Source organism: Nelumbo lutea, chromosome 2, assembly GCF_056320005.1.
Source record: "Nelumbo lutea isolate HS-2025 chromosome 2, American lotus-T2T, whole genome shotgun sequence".
NCBI classification, from domain to species: Eukaryota; Viridiplantae; Streptophyta; class Magnoliopsida; order Proteales; family Nelumbonaceae; genus Nelumbo; species Nelumbo lutea.
Genome location: NC_142685.1, coordinates 65,292,145 through 65,308,228, shown reverse-complemented (window position 1 = coordinate 65,308,228; position 16,084 = coordinate 65,292,145). Strand labels below are relative to the sequence as shown.

The following is a 16,084-nucleotide window of genomic DNA, read 5'->3' as shown; positions in this document are numbered from 1 at the left end:
TTATTTTTTTAAATTACATTTTTATTAAAGATGTTTTTGTATATCAATTGTCATGAGCTTTGTAATAAGTAGGTATTAAAGTGATGAATTAATAAAAGTGCAGTTGCAAAAAAATGTTAATATTAACCCGGTATAAATAAAAATAGAAAAAATAAAAATAAAAATCTAAGCCATAAACAGCATCTAAAGCGGCGATCAAATAGCATATAAGCCGGCAGTTTACACTGCCACCAAAAAATGCAAATGATGTTTGATAAAACCCCAAGGCAGCGATCATATATTATCTAAGGTGGCGGTTCAGACCGCCACCTTAGAATATAAGAGAGTTTGGAAGAAATTGAAAGTGGCAGTCTTTTAGTACCTAAGCCGATGGTCATTACCACCGCCTTATTAGCTCTATCTCTAAGACGGTAGTTCTGATTGACCACCTCTTTAGAGGAATTCAAACCATCTTCGACCGACCATCTAGGGTGGCAGTTTTTTCTATCTAAGCCGGTTTGATCTAGGGTGGCATCTGTGAGCGGGTGGATGCTTGGCCACCGCCTTAGATCTAAGGTGGCGGTCTAAAGACCTAGGCCTGCATTTTTAAGACCACCGCCTTTGAACGTTTTTCCATCTCATATGGGCATGAAAGAATCAAGTGTTAAATAACACTATACTTAACCACAAAATCTGATATCTTTGCACCCACATAATCTCTTATCTTTTTAATTTTAAGACTTCATCAAGATGCCTGTCCAGCTTTTTAATTTTTTCAACATTACAATTTGAGCCCAAGGCTTCTAATTCAATTTGGAAATTGTTCTTGACATCCACAATCTGATTTCCTACATTCCCAAAGAATTTTTTATTCCATTTTCTTTTTGGAAAAACTAAAGGTTCCTGCATCTCTTAGAAATTCTGTCTTGATTTGACCCTTGTAAGCAGAATTCCAATCCTTACTAACAACTTCCTTAAAATATGCATGAATGAATTGAATCACATTTCTTCAAATTTGAAAGAGGCAGTTTAGCAAATATGTGATAAATAGATGGGCCACGTGGATCCCCTTTATTCCATGTGTAGTCGGTTTGTAAGGCTGGCCTTAGAAGGCGGCATTTGAAAGCCGGTTGAAAAGTCTATCAGGAAAAATGTAGAATACACAAAGCGGTCCGACCGACCACACAAAGAGAAAAGTAGAGACCGATCGACGCGACTCATGAGTCCTAGATTCTGGGCTAATACGAAAATCAATTAAAATATGCTGCACATTTTCAATTCTTCAACTTTACAGTTGAAAGAGTAGAGAGAGAGGTATATCGCCTACTCCACAGTCCACAACTACATGTTATAAAGAAAAATAAGGACGTGAACAAATCAAGAGGTATTGGAGTGAAAGAAAATGAGATTGCTAATGATGATCGTCCTGTGCATTTTTTGGCTAATAGCTTCTTCTCCTCCTTTACGCACAACATTGGTTTTAGGTATTCATCTTCTTTGTCTTCTGAAAAGGTCTCTAAGCCTCCAGGAGAGGGCTGAGAAAGAGAAGTTAATTATTAATTAACTATAGATAAATTGAGTAGCCTTTAATTTGATTCACCATCAGAAATTAATGGGTAAATTATATGAAACTCGATCTACTAGCTATCGCTTACTACCACCAGAAGCAGAACCCATATATATCTTTTGCCTTTCTGCATTATTTCCTTATTCCCTTAGATTTTTCATATATTTCAGCTTGTGTTTCTTGTAGCTTATGGGCAGGAATACACTGTGGAGGATGGACGGATGCCCATAAAAATGTCAGCAACGATACAAGGAAATGTACACTTTTTACGGGCAAAAGGTGGTGGTGGAGGTGGAGGTCGCGGTGTTAGAAGTGGAAATGGAGAGAGTGGCTCATCATCATCAAGAGGCACAGGACTCATTCCCTTGTATGGAGCAGCCACCGGTGCTGGGGTTGCCACAGCTGTTAACCGTCACCATGGCAATAACTGCAGCCGTAATGGAAACTACATTACAACTACACTGGGGGCTGCCATATTAGCCTCTCTTGTTTTACATTTGCATGCATGGTGGTAGAGTGTAAAAGTCCTCAACTCACCAACAAATGGGAGACTAATTAAGTGCTCCTATCTCTCTCTTATATAAATATATCAGCATTCACTCACCATGTTGTATTACTTACTACTGATGAGATTTTTTAGGGTTTACTTGCTTGTGCTTTCAAGAATAATTTTGTTTGAATAATATTGTCTGTGCTATAGAAGAGACAGAGACCCTTGCCATGCATAGGCTGGTGTTAAAAAAAAAGATGCCCGTGTTACATCGGTTTCTTAATTGATTTGGTGGTAGGTTAGCTTAAATAGCCTCATATTATCAATTTCATATTTTTCAAAATTCAAAAAGCTACAAAATTATAAGGGGATTGGGAGGCAATATGAGGTTACTAACGGAGACAACTGCCTAGGATATAGTATATATAGATTAATCTGTACATACATCATATTTCCACATAAATACATATGCTCATGAATTACAAACTAAGGGGTGATTCATTGGTATGTTAGCTGGTTCGTTCCAGCATTGACGCGGAATCGAATCCCACAACCATTGATATGAGAAAAATGGAGGCTATTTGTACCAAAAAAAATTCCCATCTACTCTTCACATACCATTGCAGCCGTGCATTAATTGGGAACATCTCCCTTCTATGAATTGAAGGGATAGGAAACCATCATATGGACGTCCAAGATTGCAGAATAGAGGGGGGGTAAATTTCAAAAATTTTTCTTTCCCTTCAATTGGGAATCGAATTCCCTATTTAAAAAATCATATTTTCAATGATCATTCTTGAACCATAAACTGAACCAGATCTGAACCAAAAGGAGGAGAGAGAGATAATACCTGATACTGATAAATAATATCTCTCAACGAAGGTGTTCACGCCCAAGGTAGAAACCAAAATCTGCTCCCACTGAAGATGGCGCAATGCAGGGTGGAGCAGAATCAGCAGTATCCTTCCTAAGAACTTGATTCTTCCCAAGAATCACCTGGGCGGCTAGTGAATACAACTCCTACCAATCTTTTCTCCAAAAGATTGGAATCAAGATCTGATCTTGATTTCTCCCAAGCAATGGAAATCGAACTGCTATAGGCGGCGGCTGCAGGAAGGAGGCGGCTAGAGAGAATTTGCAGGGTGCAGAATTCTCTCCTCTGTGATCTTAGCTCTGAGGACAAGACTGTTGTTGATGATTGTGTGTCTGAATGTCTAAAGGCTGCTGCCCCCTCTTCCTTTTATAGACTTAAAGGGATCAGCTTCTAATCCCATTAGGAGTTGCTAACCCAAATCATATATGGATTAGAAGTCCCTTTAAGATAAGGGATAATCCTTATCTTATCTGCAGATTATATCAGCCAGCTCCTAATCTAATTAGGAAGTTTCCAAATCTAAATCTCATTTAGATCTTGGACTCTCTGAGTGGATAGGGTGTGGGCCCAATCCTATCAGCTGATCTTATCTCAGAATTCGCCCCTTAAAGACTAATCAAATTAGCCCAGTTCGAAATGGGCTTAAGGCCCATTTAGGGTTATGTATTCATTAAGCCTTCCAAACTGCTGCCCAGTTGGGCTTCCTTGTATGGTGTGGGACCCAAACATTGATCTACACATCAACCACATGGGTTCAGCCCAGTCTTTGTTACAAGGCCTGGCCGAATACACTGTTATGGACAGTGCACCCCCTGAAACCCATCAGATGGGCTCTATGGGCCCAACACTTATCCTAAGTGGTCCCTGGGCCAAGCCACCTGGTAACACCCAGGGACTGTGGGCAGATGCAAGATTAGCCCATCAGGTATTATCCTCAATGGCCTTACACTTAACCTCTCAGCCCATAATGATCATACACTGCCCGACAAGAGAGGACCTCTCCCTCGGCTGCAAGGAACAGTATTGCACTCTCTCAAGTATGGATCCTGGGAATTAAAACATTTTGCAAACATTTCAAAACCATAATATATATACCTTTTATATCTCATATAAAATATATTTTGCAAAACAAATCTCAACGATTGAAATCGGCTACCGGTAGTCTTGGTTTCCATCAGTGAGAGTGCATCCCCGATCATTACCTTTGTCCGACAAAGGGGCTGATCCTGTCACTATGATCACTCACTCAGATGAATTCTCAGACTGTCCCAACATACCCAGGTTTTGACCCCCGCTAAGGATCTCATTGATTAGTATATCAAAGACAGCCTAATCTGACACCTAGTGCAGTATCATAATCGAGTCTAGGGGTCAGTCCAGGGCAATACTGGAAATCTGGTTCAGTTCAAAGATTCAATTAATCTCACACTGTATGTGCCTAGGGTCTCACCCCGGTAGCTGAGACAAGCCACCCCAACCGACTTGGTGGCACCACAGTGTCAGTTTTGTCAGGATAGGTCTCCCCAGACCGACCCACTGGCTGTGAACATTCTAAACTAACATGAGTCTCATTAAGTGTCCAGTTTAAGGGTATTGCACAGAAAATACCAAGGGAACATGAATCAAATATGCACTTTTATTCATTTACAATATATGACTAGTAAGTCTACCTACTTTTAGACCTATCTCCTCTCTGGAAGAGACAAAGTGAGACTGGTTGATGGTTCATTCTCTACCATAACCATTTCTCTTCCTTTTGGTCATACCCTTTCTAATATTTTACATGTTCCTTAATTCTCTATTAATTTGTTTTCTATTAGTAGTATAACCAAATTTTTATACTATTCAGTAATCGTCTTCCCTTCCTATTGTGTGATTCAAGATTTGGCCTTGGGGAAGATGATTAATACAGGGCGTATGGTGGGTGGTGTTTACTTGCTGGAGAATAAGGCTGGTCTTGCAATCACAGAGTCTAAGAGTCAGGCCTATTTATGACATAGTCGTCTTGGTCATTTATCCTTTTATTCCTTAAAGACTGTGTTTCCAAAGTTGTTTAAGTTAGTGTCAGTTTCAGAATTGATATGTCAAACTTGTTAATTGAGTAAACATTAAAGAACTCATCTTTTTTAAAGAATAATAAATCCGAATTTCCCTTTTCATATTGTTCACTCTAATGTTTAGGGCCTAGTTACTTTATCATCTGAAAGTGGCTAGAAGTATTTATTACTTTTATTAATGACTATTCTAGGTACACATAGATATATCCCAGGCGAACTAGGGATGAAATAGCAAAAATTATCCAAGATTTCCAAAGAATGATTTTCACCCAATTTTAAACCGCAATGCAAATCTTCCAATCTGATAATGCCAAATAGTACTTCCATAATGATCTTATGGAGTTCTTTGCTTCATGTTGATCACTCCAGCATAACTCCTATACTCGAACACCACAACAAAATGGTGTTGCTAAAAGAAAAAACTACCATATTCTTGAAGTAGCTTGGGGATTATCAATTCATATGAATGTCCCTAAACATTTTTGGCTTGAAGCTACCATTTGTGATGCTTATCTCATTAACTTCATACCCTATTGATGGTTAGAGTAAAAAGACCCACATCATAACCTGTTTTCCAAGGCACCTCTTTTGTCTATTCGTCTCTGTGTTTTTTGTTATCGTTACTTTGTTCAAAACCTATCACCCACTGGTGGGAAATTGTTCTTGGAGTACCCTACAAATCAGAAGGGGTACCAATGCTTTGACCCCGTCTCATGAAAATATCATGTTTCCATGGATGCCTCCTTTTTTGAGAGTAAACCTTTCTTTCATGTTTCTCCTCAAGGGAGTGTAGGCATGAGGACAAATAGGTTCAGAATCCTCCTCTACCTCAAATTTAGCTCCCTCCTCTACTTGATCCTCCTCTCTTCTGTGTTTTCTATCATCATCATAAAGTCCAACTAAGTTCAAGAGCTATGAAACATCTAGAAGTTATACCACCAATGCCATCAAATTCTCCAATGACAAATCCTATCCAGTCAGGTACCTTAGTTCCCATTGCTATTGATACCTCCAATGCTGATGATCTTGACCTTCCTATTGCTCACTGGAAGGGTGTTAGGTCTTGCACCATTTAGCACCACATTTCTCATTTTGTTTCCTATGAAAACCTTTCACTTTCCTTTTGAGCATTCCTCTATTTTGTTAATAGTGTTCATATTCTTAAGAATGTGGCAGAAGCTCTCTCAGAATGGATAGATTTAATGAAAAAAGAAATTAATGCATCACTTAAAAATGGTACAAGGGAATTGGTGGATCTTCCTGAGGGAAAGGAACCAGTTGGATGTAAATAGTTATTTATAGTGAAACATAGGGCTGATGGTACAGTGGAAATGTATAAATCCCGTCTAGTGGAAAAATGGTTCACTCAAATGTATGGGTGGATTATGCAGAAACTTTTGCACCAACTGCTAAGATGAACTCCATTAGGGTCCTCTTCTCTTTATCTGCTAACTTCGATTGGGACCTTCACCAATTGGATATCAAGAATGTATTTCTAAATGGTGATCTTGAAGAAGAAGTGTAATTTGTACAACCCTCTGGCTTTCGGACTCAAGGAAATGAACAAAAGGTATGCATATTAAAATAGTCATTATATAGCCTAAAACAATCACCAAGAGCTTGGTTCAGTAGATTCTAGGTAGCTATACAAACAAGCAATGTCAATCTAATCATGCATTGTTTGTGAAAAGAGGGGAAGGGAAACTTGCAACCCAAGTAGTGTACATTGATGATATAGCTATCACTAGTGACTGGAAAGATGAAATTCAAAGATTGAAGGGATTTATTGCTACTAAGCTTGATCTAAAAGATCTAGGTCCTTCGAACTACTTCCTTGGAATTGAAGTTGCCCGCTAACAAAAGGGTATCTTCATTTCTCAGAGAAAGTATGTCTTATATCTATTATAGGATACAGGAAAATTGGGAGTGAAACCCGTTGATTCTCCTATTGATCCTAACCATAAATTAAGTGATTGTCCAGGTGAATTCATCAAAGATGTGAAGCAATTTCAGAGGCTTGTAGAAGATGTCTATATCTCTCCATGACTCGGCCAGACATTGTTTATGCAGTGGGTGTTCTTAGTCAATTCATGCATACCCACAAGCATGAAATTCCCAGGTGCCGGTTTATTGTTCCAAAAACATGAACATTTGAAAATTGAAGTGTATACTGATGCAGATTGTGCAAGATAATTGGATGATAGAAAGTCTATCAATGGCTACTATACCTTTGTGGAAGGAAACCTAGTCACTTGGAGAAACAAAAAACATAATGTGGTGGCTAAATCTAGTACTGAAGCTGAATATAGTGCAATGTCTCATGGAATGGCTGAATTAATGTGACTATTAAATCTATTGAGTGAGCTAGGCTTTACAATTGATGGACCTATGACTTTATATTATGACAAGAAGGCAGCCATAAACATTGCTGCTAACCCAATTCTGCATGATAGAACTAATTACATTGATATAGACAAGCATTTTATTAGAGAAAGCGTTGTCAAAGGAGAAATGTGCACCCCCTATGTCAGGTCCGAAGACCAACTACTTACAGACATTTTCACAAAAGGGTTACATCATTTGCAGCACAATGATCTATGTGACAAATTGAACATGATTGACACCTATGTCCCAACTTGAGGGAGAGTGTTAAAAGGCTATTTATATGTTGTTTCTTTGTTTTTGTTTTTTTTTTTTTTTTGTTAGTGTCGTAGGGGTACTGTTGTAATTCCCCTCTCTTTATGTTATGTTTTGGTCATCCTAATATAAATACCAAACAGTTTTTGGTGCCACCTGCAGCAACTCTTCTTGCTCTCAGATCTCTCTTTTCTCCTCTCTCTTTCTCTCTTCTCTCTTCTCTTCACTTCACCTTCTGGACAAGAAATCATATAGAACAAATAATTGCCATACTCGTATGTATGTATTTGTTTTCTTTTTTAGCATTTATTTGTACAATATTTCAATACAATACAAGGTATTCTTTTCTTGTTTTCTGTTTAAACTCTATATAAACCTTCAGCTACGTTTGGTTTAAAGGAAAAAGTAGGGAAAGGAAAAGAAAAGTAAGGAAACCTTTACAAATTTTGTATATATTTCCCTACCATTCCCTTCCTTTCCCTACCTTTTCCTTCAAACCAAACATAACCTTCATGTTCAACATTAGTGTGCCAAATACTTGAAGCTCAAACGCCTTAGACATTATGAGGCCATAGGCCTAAGGGCGTAAGCCTCAAACAACTTAAAGCTAGCATTGCTGGTGGCCGAGGTCTTAGACTGTTTTGGCCAGGCTCATCCAATCTGATATTAATTACTAATGAAATCTTAAATTTGAATCCTATCTAAAAATCCAAATGGATCGGGTTGGAATTCTTTCAAAATTGATTGGGTTCAATTTTAATCTAACTATTTTTCATTTTTTTTAAATAATAAATAATTAAAATAAAAATAATTATATTCCCAAACTTTACTCCAGTCGAAAGGGGCGGCCACCTCGAACTTTGAATAACCATTGTCAAAAATGAGATTAAAACTTACAGGGTGGACATAACCCTTGGATGGCCCAAACCAAAGGTGGGGCTATTTTATCCATTTCATTCCGATCCAAAGCACTCCTCCTAGTTTATCCTATAAGACATGGTTTTTAAAAACAAACCGGTGACCGAACTGGTCAGGGGTTCGGTTACTAGATCAAACGGTCTGACCGTTCGATCCGAATGGTCGGCCCGTTCTAACAAAATAAAATTAAAAATTTGGAAAATGGTCAGCATCGTTAGAACTGTTCGAACAATTAATCGGCCGATTCAGTGGTTTGCTGACCAAAATAAACGGTTTTGGAGGAAAACGAAACCACTCAGGTGACTAGTTCCCGGTTTTTTCGGTTCAACCGTCCAGTCTGATCTGGTTTTGAAAACAGTGCTATATGATGCATCTCTAAACCACCGAAGCTAAGGAATGGCTGGGCCAATAAAAAAACCCGTTCGGCCTTGTAGCAACCCAAAGAGCTCAATAACTTTTCTTACTACTTTTTTACTAGCTATACTTTACACTCAAAGTGGCGGGTACACCTCTCCTTCCATATCTCGGAAAGAATTAGGGCTGGAACAATTCTTTAATCAGGACTTCGCTCTTCGGATATGATAGATAGGATCGGAAATTTTTTTTCTGTAAGGAATCAAATCTGTCAACACAATATAGTAAGTACATTCAATAAGCTATTGTAAATATTCTAACAACTATCAAAAGTGGATTTTAATTTTTTTTTCAAGGGTACACTCGGAGTATTTTAAGGGACATGTGTCAAAAAATATTTAGATATTCATCACATTACCAAACAGCATAGTGTTGTTCACTGCCTATGTGGCAGAAGCTTTTTTTTATTTTTTTGTGAAAAACGGGTCTTGGAAGCATGGGCGTTTTTTCTTGAAAATCAGTCCCAAAAAGTGCCCACACTTCCAAATACCGTATTAAACATTTATTTGAAAATCACTATTTTAAATGTTTATTGCTTTTATTATTTGGTTGGGTGTTTCATGAGCGTTTCAGGTAACACTCCATAAAATTACTTTCCATCTCATATTAATACCTCATAAAGTATGCCACATAAGCATTTCATTTCAATAAACATTGGGGCATTGGGGGAAATGAGAATTTAAAATTTCCCCTCAATGCCTCTTAGGCACAAATCTAATTAAACATTTTTATTTTAAAATATATGCAGCGTTTTGTTTGTAGGGAATCCCATCCCTCCTAAAATTAATCCTAAGATATCTCTCTCACCTAAAATTCCTCCTAAAATACCTCTTAATTTATCTTACATATCCAATTTAGGTACATGGCATCACTATCCCCTATTTTCTCATAAATTATCTCTTATTATGTCTAATTCCTATTTATCTCCTAAATTATCTCTAATTCTTATTTAGCATCTCCCCTACTTTTCATTTATGTCTACTTAAAGAAGCTTTGAATTAAAATATTTAATAATTATTTAAATATTATAACAAAATTATGTAATAATTTTAAAACACTTATTAAAAGCAAAAACATAATTATAATAGATTTAATTATGCTTAGATTATTTATTTATTTATTATATTTTTTTTATAAATTTATTTTTAATAATTGTGTATGTTCGCTATAAATTATCAATAATTATTGGAGATTAAAGTATTGTTATTTATTAGAAATTAAACTATTAATTTAGTTGAAATTATGAATGTACACAGGTTACTTAGGTTGTACATTGTTGGCCATCCAAATTGACTTGGTCAGGTTGGGGGAGCTGTCACCTGAAACCGACCGACCAACCATTAGTGAAAACTGGTCAATTCGGGTTGTATCAATTTAGGTCGGTTTCTGGTTTGGTTGGTCAGTTCAAAAGATTTAAACTTAAAAAATTTAACCGGTCCAGTTTTGAAAACCATGCCCACAATGGTGTTTTGTAGGTGCGGCATGGACTGGTCAAGTCCACACCACATTTTTTGATTTCATGTATCTCATACGTAGTTTATGAAGTGGTCTACCTATTCAATCATAAATAGCTAATTTTTACAATTTATATGATAAATAAATTGGAAAAAAGGCATTGACAATTGAATATTAACTAACAAATATTAATTTCAACAAAAATGGTAATAAAATCATTTTAAAAAATAAAAATTATTATTTTGTTGATAAAAATATTAAAAAATAATATTTAATCAAATGAAATATCAAATTATTGCAAGACAAGCATAGCATTAAAATATTTATGCAAAATAATAATCCATTGGATCTCGTACTAGTTGGTGGAAAAAACCACCTATATTACAACTGGTATTTAAATAGAAATAACAAAACCATTATTGTAAAACAAGCATAGCATCAAAATATTGGTCCACTAGTTTCTTGAACTCCTTGATAGGATCATGAAGTGCAGTGACCAAAGAGAAAAGCCGTTCTTACTATAACTTTTGGGTTCCTTTTTTGCTCAAAAATATTGGAATTTCTTTCAGACTATTGCCAAAGGCACAACTTATTAGGAGCTTTTAATTTTCTTGTTCAAACCAAAAACAAAGAGAGAAAAAAAAAATCTAAATGCGCAAAGCTTTTTCCAATATATGGTTCAGAAACACTTAACTCAATAGGCAATTAGGCATGATATAATCTGTGCAACAGAGCTATTTATACAAGTGATTTGTTGATTTTCTCTCGGTATCTGTAAATGTTGTGGCTTATCCTATCCATTCCAGTTAATAATTCTATTATATTTTCTTACTTTTTGTCATGGTGATTTTACTCTTGTGCTTTAAACATTAATATAAAATGGTTCAGTTGCTCAGTTGCTCTTTTATCTTCTCAAGTTGGGGACAAACTGGGGACTTTGATATCTTCTTCTACACATTTGTACTATCTGTTGCCTTACTCAATTTCTTTACACACATTTTGTGTTGTTATATCTTTTCGTTCTTTATTTGTTTTGATGAGATTAACATTTTCTTAACATGTAGGTTCAAGGAATGGGTGTAAATGGTCGAGGAGAAAACACATTCAAACAGTAATCACTGAAAAGTGTTCTCTTCAAGGGTTTTAGCTCTTGCAGCAATGGAGGTTTAAGGGAAGGACGAAGGTTGGAATTAACGAAACAGAACACATTCAAATGAAAACACACACAAATCCGAAAGTAGAACTTCATCAGAGAAGTGATAGTTTAAGCTGCAGTCCCGAGGACCGAATTAAACCACGATAAAAAAGTATTGACGAGATATTTAGCCGCGGATGGGGCTGGTCCACGATAGTCCTGTTCACACCAAACCGAGCTCTATATTTCTTTCATGGCATGATCTGAAATGGTCTATCCATAAGATAAACACTCTTTCAAGTGCCACCTAATTGAAGGGGGGGTATTTGTCTCTTTTTTTCAAAAAGTTAAGGGAGGTTTTTGTTAAATTCAAAACACACAAGGGAAGTTTATATATTTGTCAGAAAACCTAAGGGAGGATTTTATATTTTTGTGGAGCACATCAGGAAAATAAAAAATATATCTCTTGAAAATGAGTTAATAGTGGCAACAACTTTTGAGACAGATTAATTACTTTACAATGAATGCAACCTCAATGCAATGTGAACATGCCAAAATTTTAAACCAAACTTCTCTGCTATCACACAGTCGTCATAGGGAAATGCTTGTGGCCCATCACTGGTGTCAATTCATCATTTAAAGTGGGGCCACAGCAATCAATATTTGAATTTGCGGTTTTAATGAAGTTAAAATTATGTCATATTATATATCGAATTTCGTCTTCACAAACCGTGCTCAGAGTCCCTTCAACCATGGTTTTTTAAAAACGAACCGGTGATTGAACCGGTCAGGGTCCAGTTACCGGTTTGAACGGTCTGACTGTTTGACTCGAATGGCCGATTTGTTTTGATAAAAAAATTTAAAAAAATAAAAAAATTGAAAAATGGTTAAAATCATTAAAACAATTCGAATAATTAACCAATCAGTTCAACGGTTTGTTAACCAAAATTAACGATTTTAAGAAAAAAAGCGGTTTTGGAAAATGGATGACCAGTTCCCGATTTTTCCGATCCGGTTCGATTTTAAAAACAACGCCTTCAACCTTACATTCGGAATAGATGGAGTAGATGGACACTCCCGCTCAAAAATCGGTTAATCCCTGTGGAATAGAGCTGGGCTAAAAACTGTGAAAGCCCAACGCTAGGCTACAAATAAGATAGATCCTATCCAATTCCAATCCGAAATTGATTCGGTAAGAGCCAGATTTACCCTTGATTTTAATAAATCGAATTGGATTGAAAAAGTAGATGGTTTAGTTAATGGATCGAATTCAAATATACCCCGATCAAATTCGTTAATGACCTGGTCGGATCTATTAGTTATAAAATATTATAAAGAATGGAAATTTATGATTTATCCCCTCATAAATTTTTATTGTTTTTTTTAACTGTAGTATCTCAAACCCTCACCTATGCTATATTACCTCTTCAATTGTGAATTTGTGATGAATTGCCCCTACTGTCATTGTTCCCAGTTTATACAAATTCATATAATTTATGAGATGGATAGAAGAATAAAAGCCCTTATATTTATACATGTATTTGATATATTACTTATATATTTAAATAGAATATGATAAGATATTTGAATTTAAATTCGAATTCTAATCATACTTTTGAAAATCAAATAGATTCTTATCTAATTGGAATCAATCAGATTTCTAATGGCATCGGGTCAAATATACCTTTTTTGTGGAATTCGATCCAATCCATTTTGCAGCCCTAGCCCAACGAGCGTTATTTCTTCTAAGACACTCCTCTCCCGTACTGATGTAATCATTTAATCATTTAAGACGAAATGTCCACTTCTATTAGGGTTTTTCATAATAATGCCCAACTTGACTAAATCGATTAATCTGGACCGATTCAGTCCGAGTCGGTTGGGTTTTCATTAGCATCGGTCAGTTTTGGGTTGGACAAATATATAAACTGATATATCAGGTTGGTTTCGATTTTCTTGTATGAAAATCGAAACCAACCTGACCCGAATCGAACTAGTCTTCTACTAGTTTAGTAGTTCCTATTTTGAATAGTTTCCTACTTAACTATAACTAGTCTTCTACTAAAACTAAAAGGCCCATTAGGCAATTACAATTAGAATAGGCAATCTATCCTAGTTTCTAGCTTTCTATAATCTTTTACACCAAATAGGCAACCTATTAGGCAATTACAATTAGAATTCAATTAGGTGTCTTTTTGTACATGAGCAAAACCGAAACCGACCCAACTTGACTCAAATCGACCAGGTCGGTTTGGCTTATCAGTGGGTCGATTTCGGTTTCCACCTTAGGTAACCCGACCAAGTCGGGTAGGTTGGAAAAACCCCAATAAACCGACCCAACCCGACCCATAAACACCCCTAACTTCTATAGAGAGTTGATTATATAAAATCGGAGTCATCTATATACCGTTGTACAGAACTAGAGGCCAAGGTTTTCAAACCGCCGTTGACCTGGATGGTCGAACCGTTTGACTTGGGAATCATTCAGACAACTAATTTTGTTTCACCCCAAACTTGATTTTTGGCCAAAAACCGTTGAAAAAGTTAATAATTCATTAATTCGGATGGTTAAACTGTCGATCAATTTAACGATTTTGACCGTTTTTATTTTTAATTATTTTTTATTTTTTAATTTGTATGTCAAAATGATCGATCCATTTGAACTGAACGATCGAACCATTAACCCAAAAACTAATGACGAGAACGATTCTATTTCCATGTTTTTTAAAACGTTGCTGGAGGCTTCTTTAAAACGATTCATTAATTCGGACTCTGCTGTTTGTGAAGGCTGGTGGCTTTTTGTCTATGATACTTATGACGGACTGTGATGGTAGCGGCTTTATCTGCTGATTGTTGGAACCTTTCTTAGCAATGTTTGGTTTTGGTGGATAAAATCATTTTGCTTCTTAAAACTTTTCAATTTGCTAAAGTTATGCTTGTAACTATTCCTGCTCATAGGAAGGCTAAATTTTTTAATAGGAGGTAACTCCCCCTAACTTTTTGGTAGTTGTGGATATTATTTTATAACGATAATGTTTATTTAGTGATAAAAAATATCTATTTACTTTTATAAATATTAAGTATGAAATTCTGTCTAACGATCAAATCTTCGTTTGATATACTTTAAATCTAAAATAATATTCAGCCTAGAACCAAATCCTACCAGTTGGATTTTATGTTGATTAGACTCGAATTGAACTCAGGTATTTTATATTTTTAAAATATATGAACAATGACCTGAATTAATGTTGTTAAAAGTTTTTTGTCCACTCAATCCTCCCTCTCCGACTTTGATGTAGGTGGGAATCAATCCCAAGTCTCCATTACAACCAGTAAGAGATGTTACCAAGTGGCCAGTTCACACATTGTATTCTTTTAAATACTTGTTGAGCACACGTGAGTGGTGCAAGAAAAGAAACTAAGAGAGAGAGAGTGTGTAACTTGGGTTGGCTCATATTAGCATTTTATACTACTTCGGGCTCAGGCCTTCAGGTTGGGTCTATTCATTCAAATTTTGACAAAATCCCAACTTAAACCTGCACAAGTTGCACCCCTAGAGGGAGATGGACACACTGTTGGAAATAGTAAAATAAATGGATTAGATTTTTCACATGGTGGTCTGGATGTAAAGACAAGGCAAGTATTGTCATTATTTGGTAAAGAAATATATAAAAAAAGGCAAAAGCCAAAAGAACATACCAATTAAATGGTGTCAATAAATGGGTTTCAGCCCTCTATCCACCACATACACACTTAAGGTTGGGTTTGGTTTTATAAAAAATAGAAAAGAAATAGAAAGTTAAGAAAATGTTATTAGAAAGTTCAATTTTCTCTCTCTCTCTCTCTCTCTCTTCAAACCAAATGCAGCTAGTTTAAGGGAACATAAAATGTGACCTTGACCTTTTTAGTTTATCCGCAACTAGTTTCTTAAGAATTTCTTTTCTCTATCCAAAATTTGTGAGATTATCAATAGGTCTGTCAATAGGCTCCAAAAAATCCCATACCTAATCGCATTTGATTTGATTATCTTGGATTAGAAGATCTATCTACATAATTTGAACTTAGGTTTTACGATTTTCGTCTAATTAAATAATTGGATTGGATGTAGGTTTAACTAAAAGAAGGTTAGGATCCATCATATGGATGGCTGGGCGAAATTTTAAAAAATTTCTTTAACCTTCAGGGAATCGTATTCCCTGTTTTTTAAAAAATTGCATTTTTTCTATGATCAATCTTACACTAAAATTGGATCAGATTTAAAACCAAACAAGAGGGAAATGTATACCTGAAACAAATTCCACAAATGTAGCTCCCAATGTGGTAGTTCATGCCCAAATCAGTCCCTAAAACCCGCTTCCACTAAAGATGGCGCAGCTTGAAGTAAAGTCAATTCAGCAACGCAGTTTTTAGCAAAACTGCAATCCAACACCTTGAATTGAGTTGGGGAGGTGAGCACGAATTTCCTCTATATTTTTCTTGTAAAAATCAGAGAAAGAACTTATCAAAATCAATCCCAAAAGGTGAGATTGAATTGGGGTTTCTTGGGCGACAAGAGGAG

At 36.0% G+C, this 16,084-nt stretch overlaps 1 long non-coding RNA gene across 1 annotated transcript; it reads left to right on the top strand.

Moving 5' to 3' along the window:
- The first annotated feature begins 1,340 nt into the window (after positions 1-1,340).
- LOC148871254 (uncharacterized) lies at positions 1,341-2,207 on the top strand. Its single transcript, XR_016106754.1, has 2 exons — positions 1,341-1,463; positions 1,733-2,207. It is a non-coding gene; the product is annotated as an uncharacterized LOC148871254 (long non-coding RNA).
- The last annotated feature ends 13,877 nt before the right edge of the window (positions 2,208-16,084 follow it).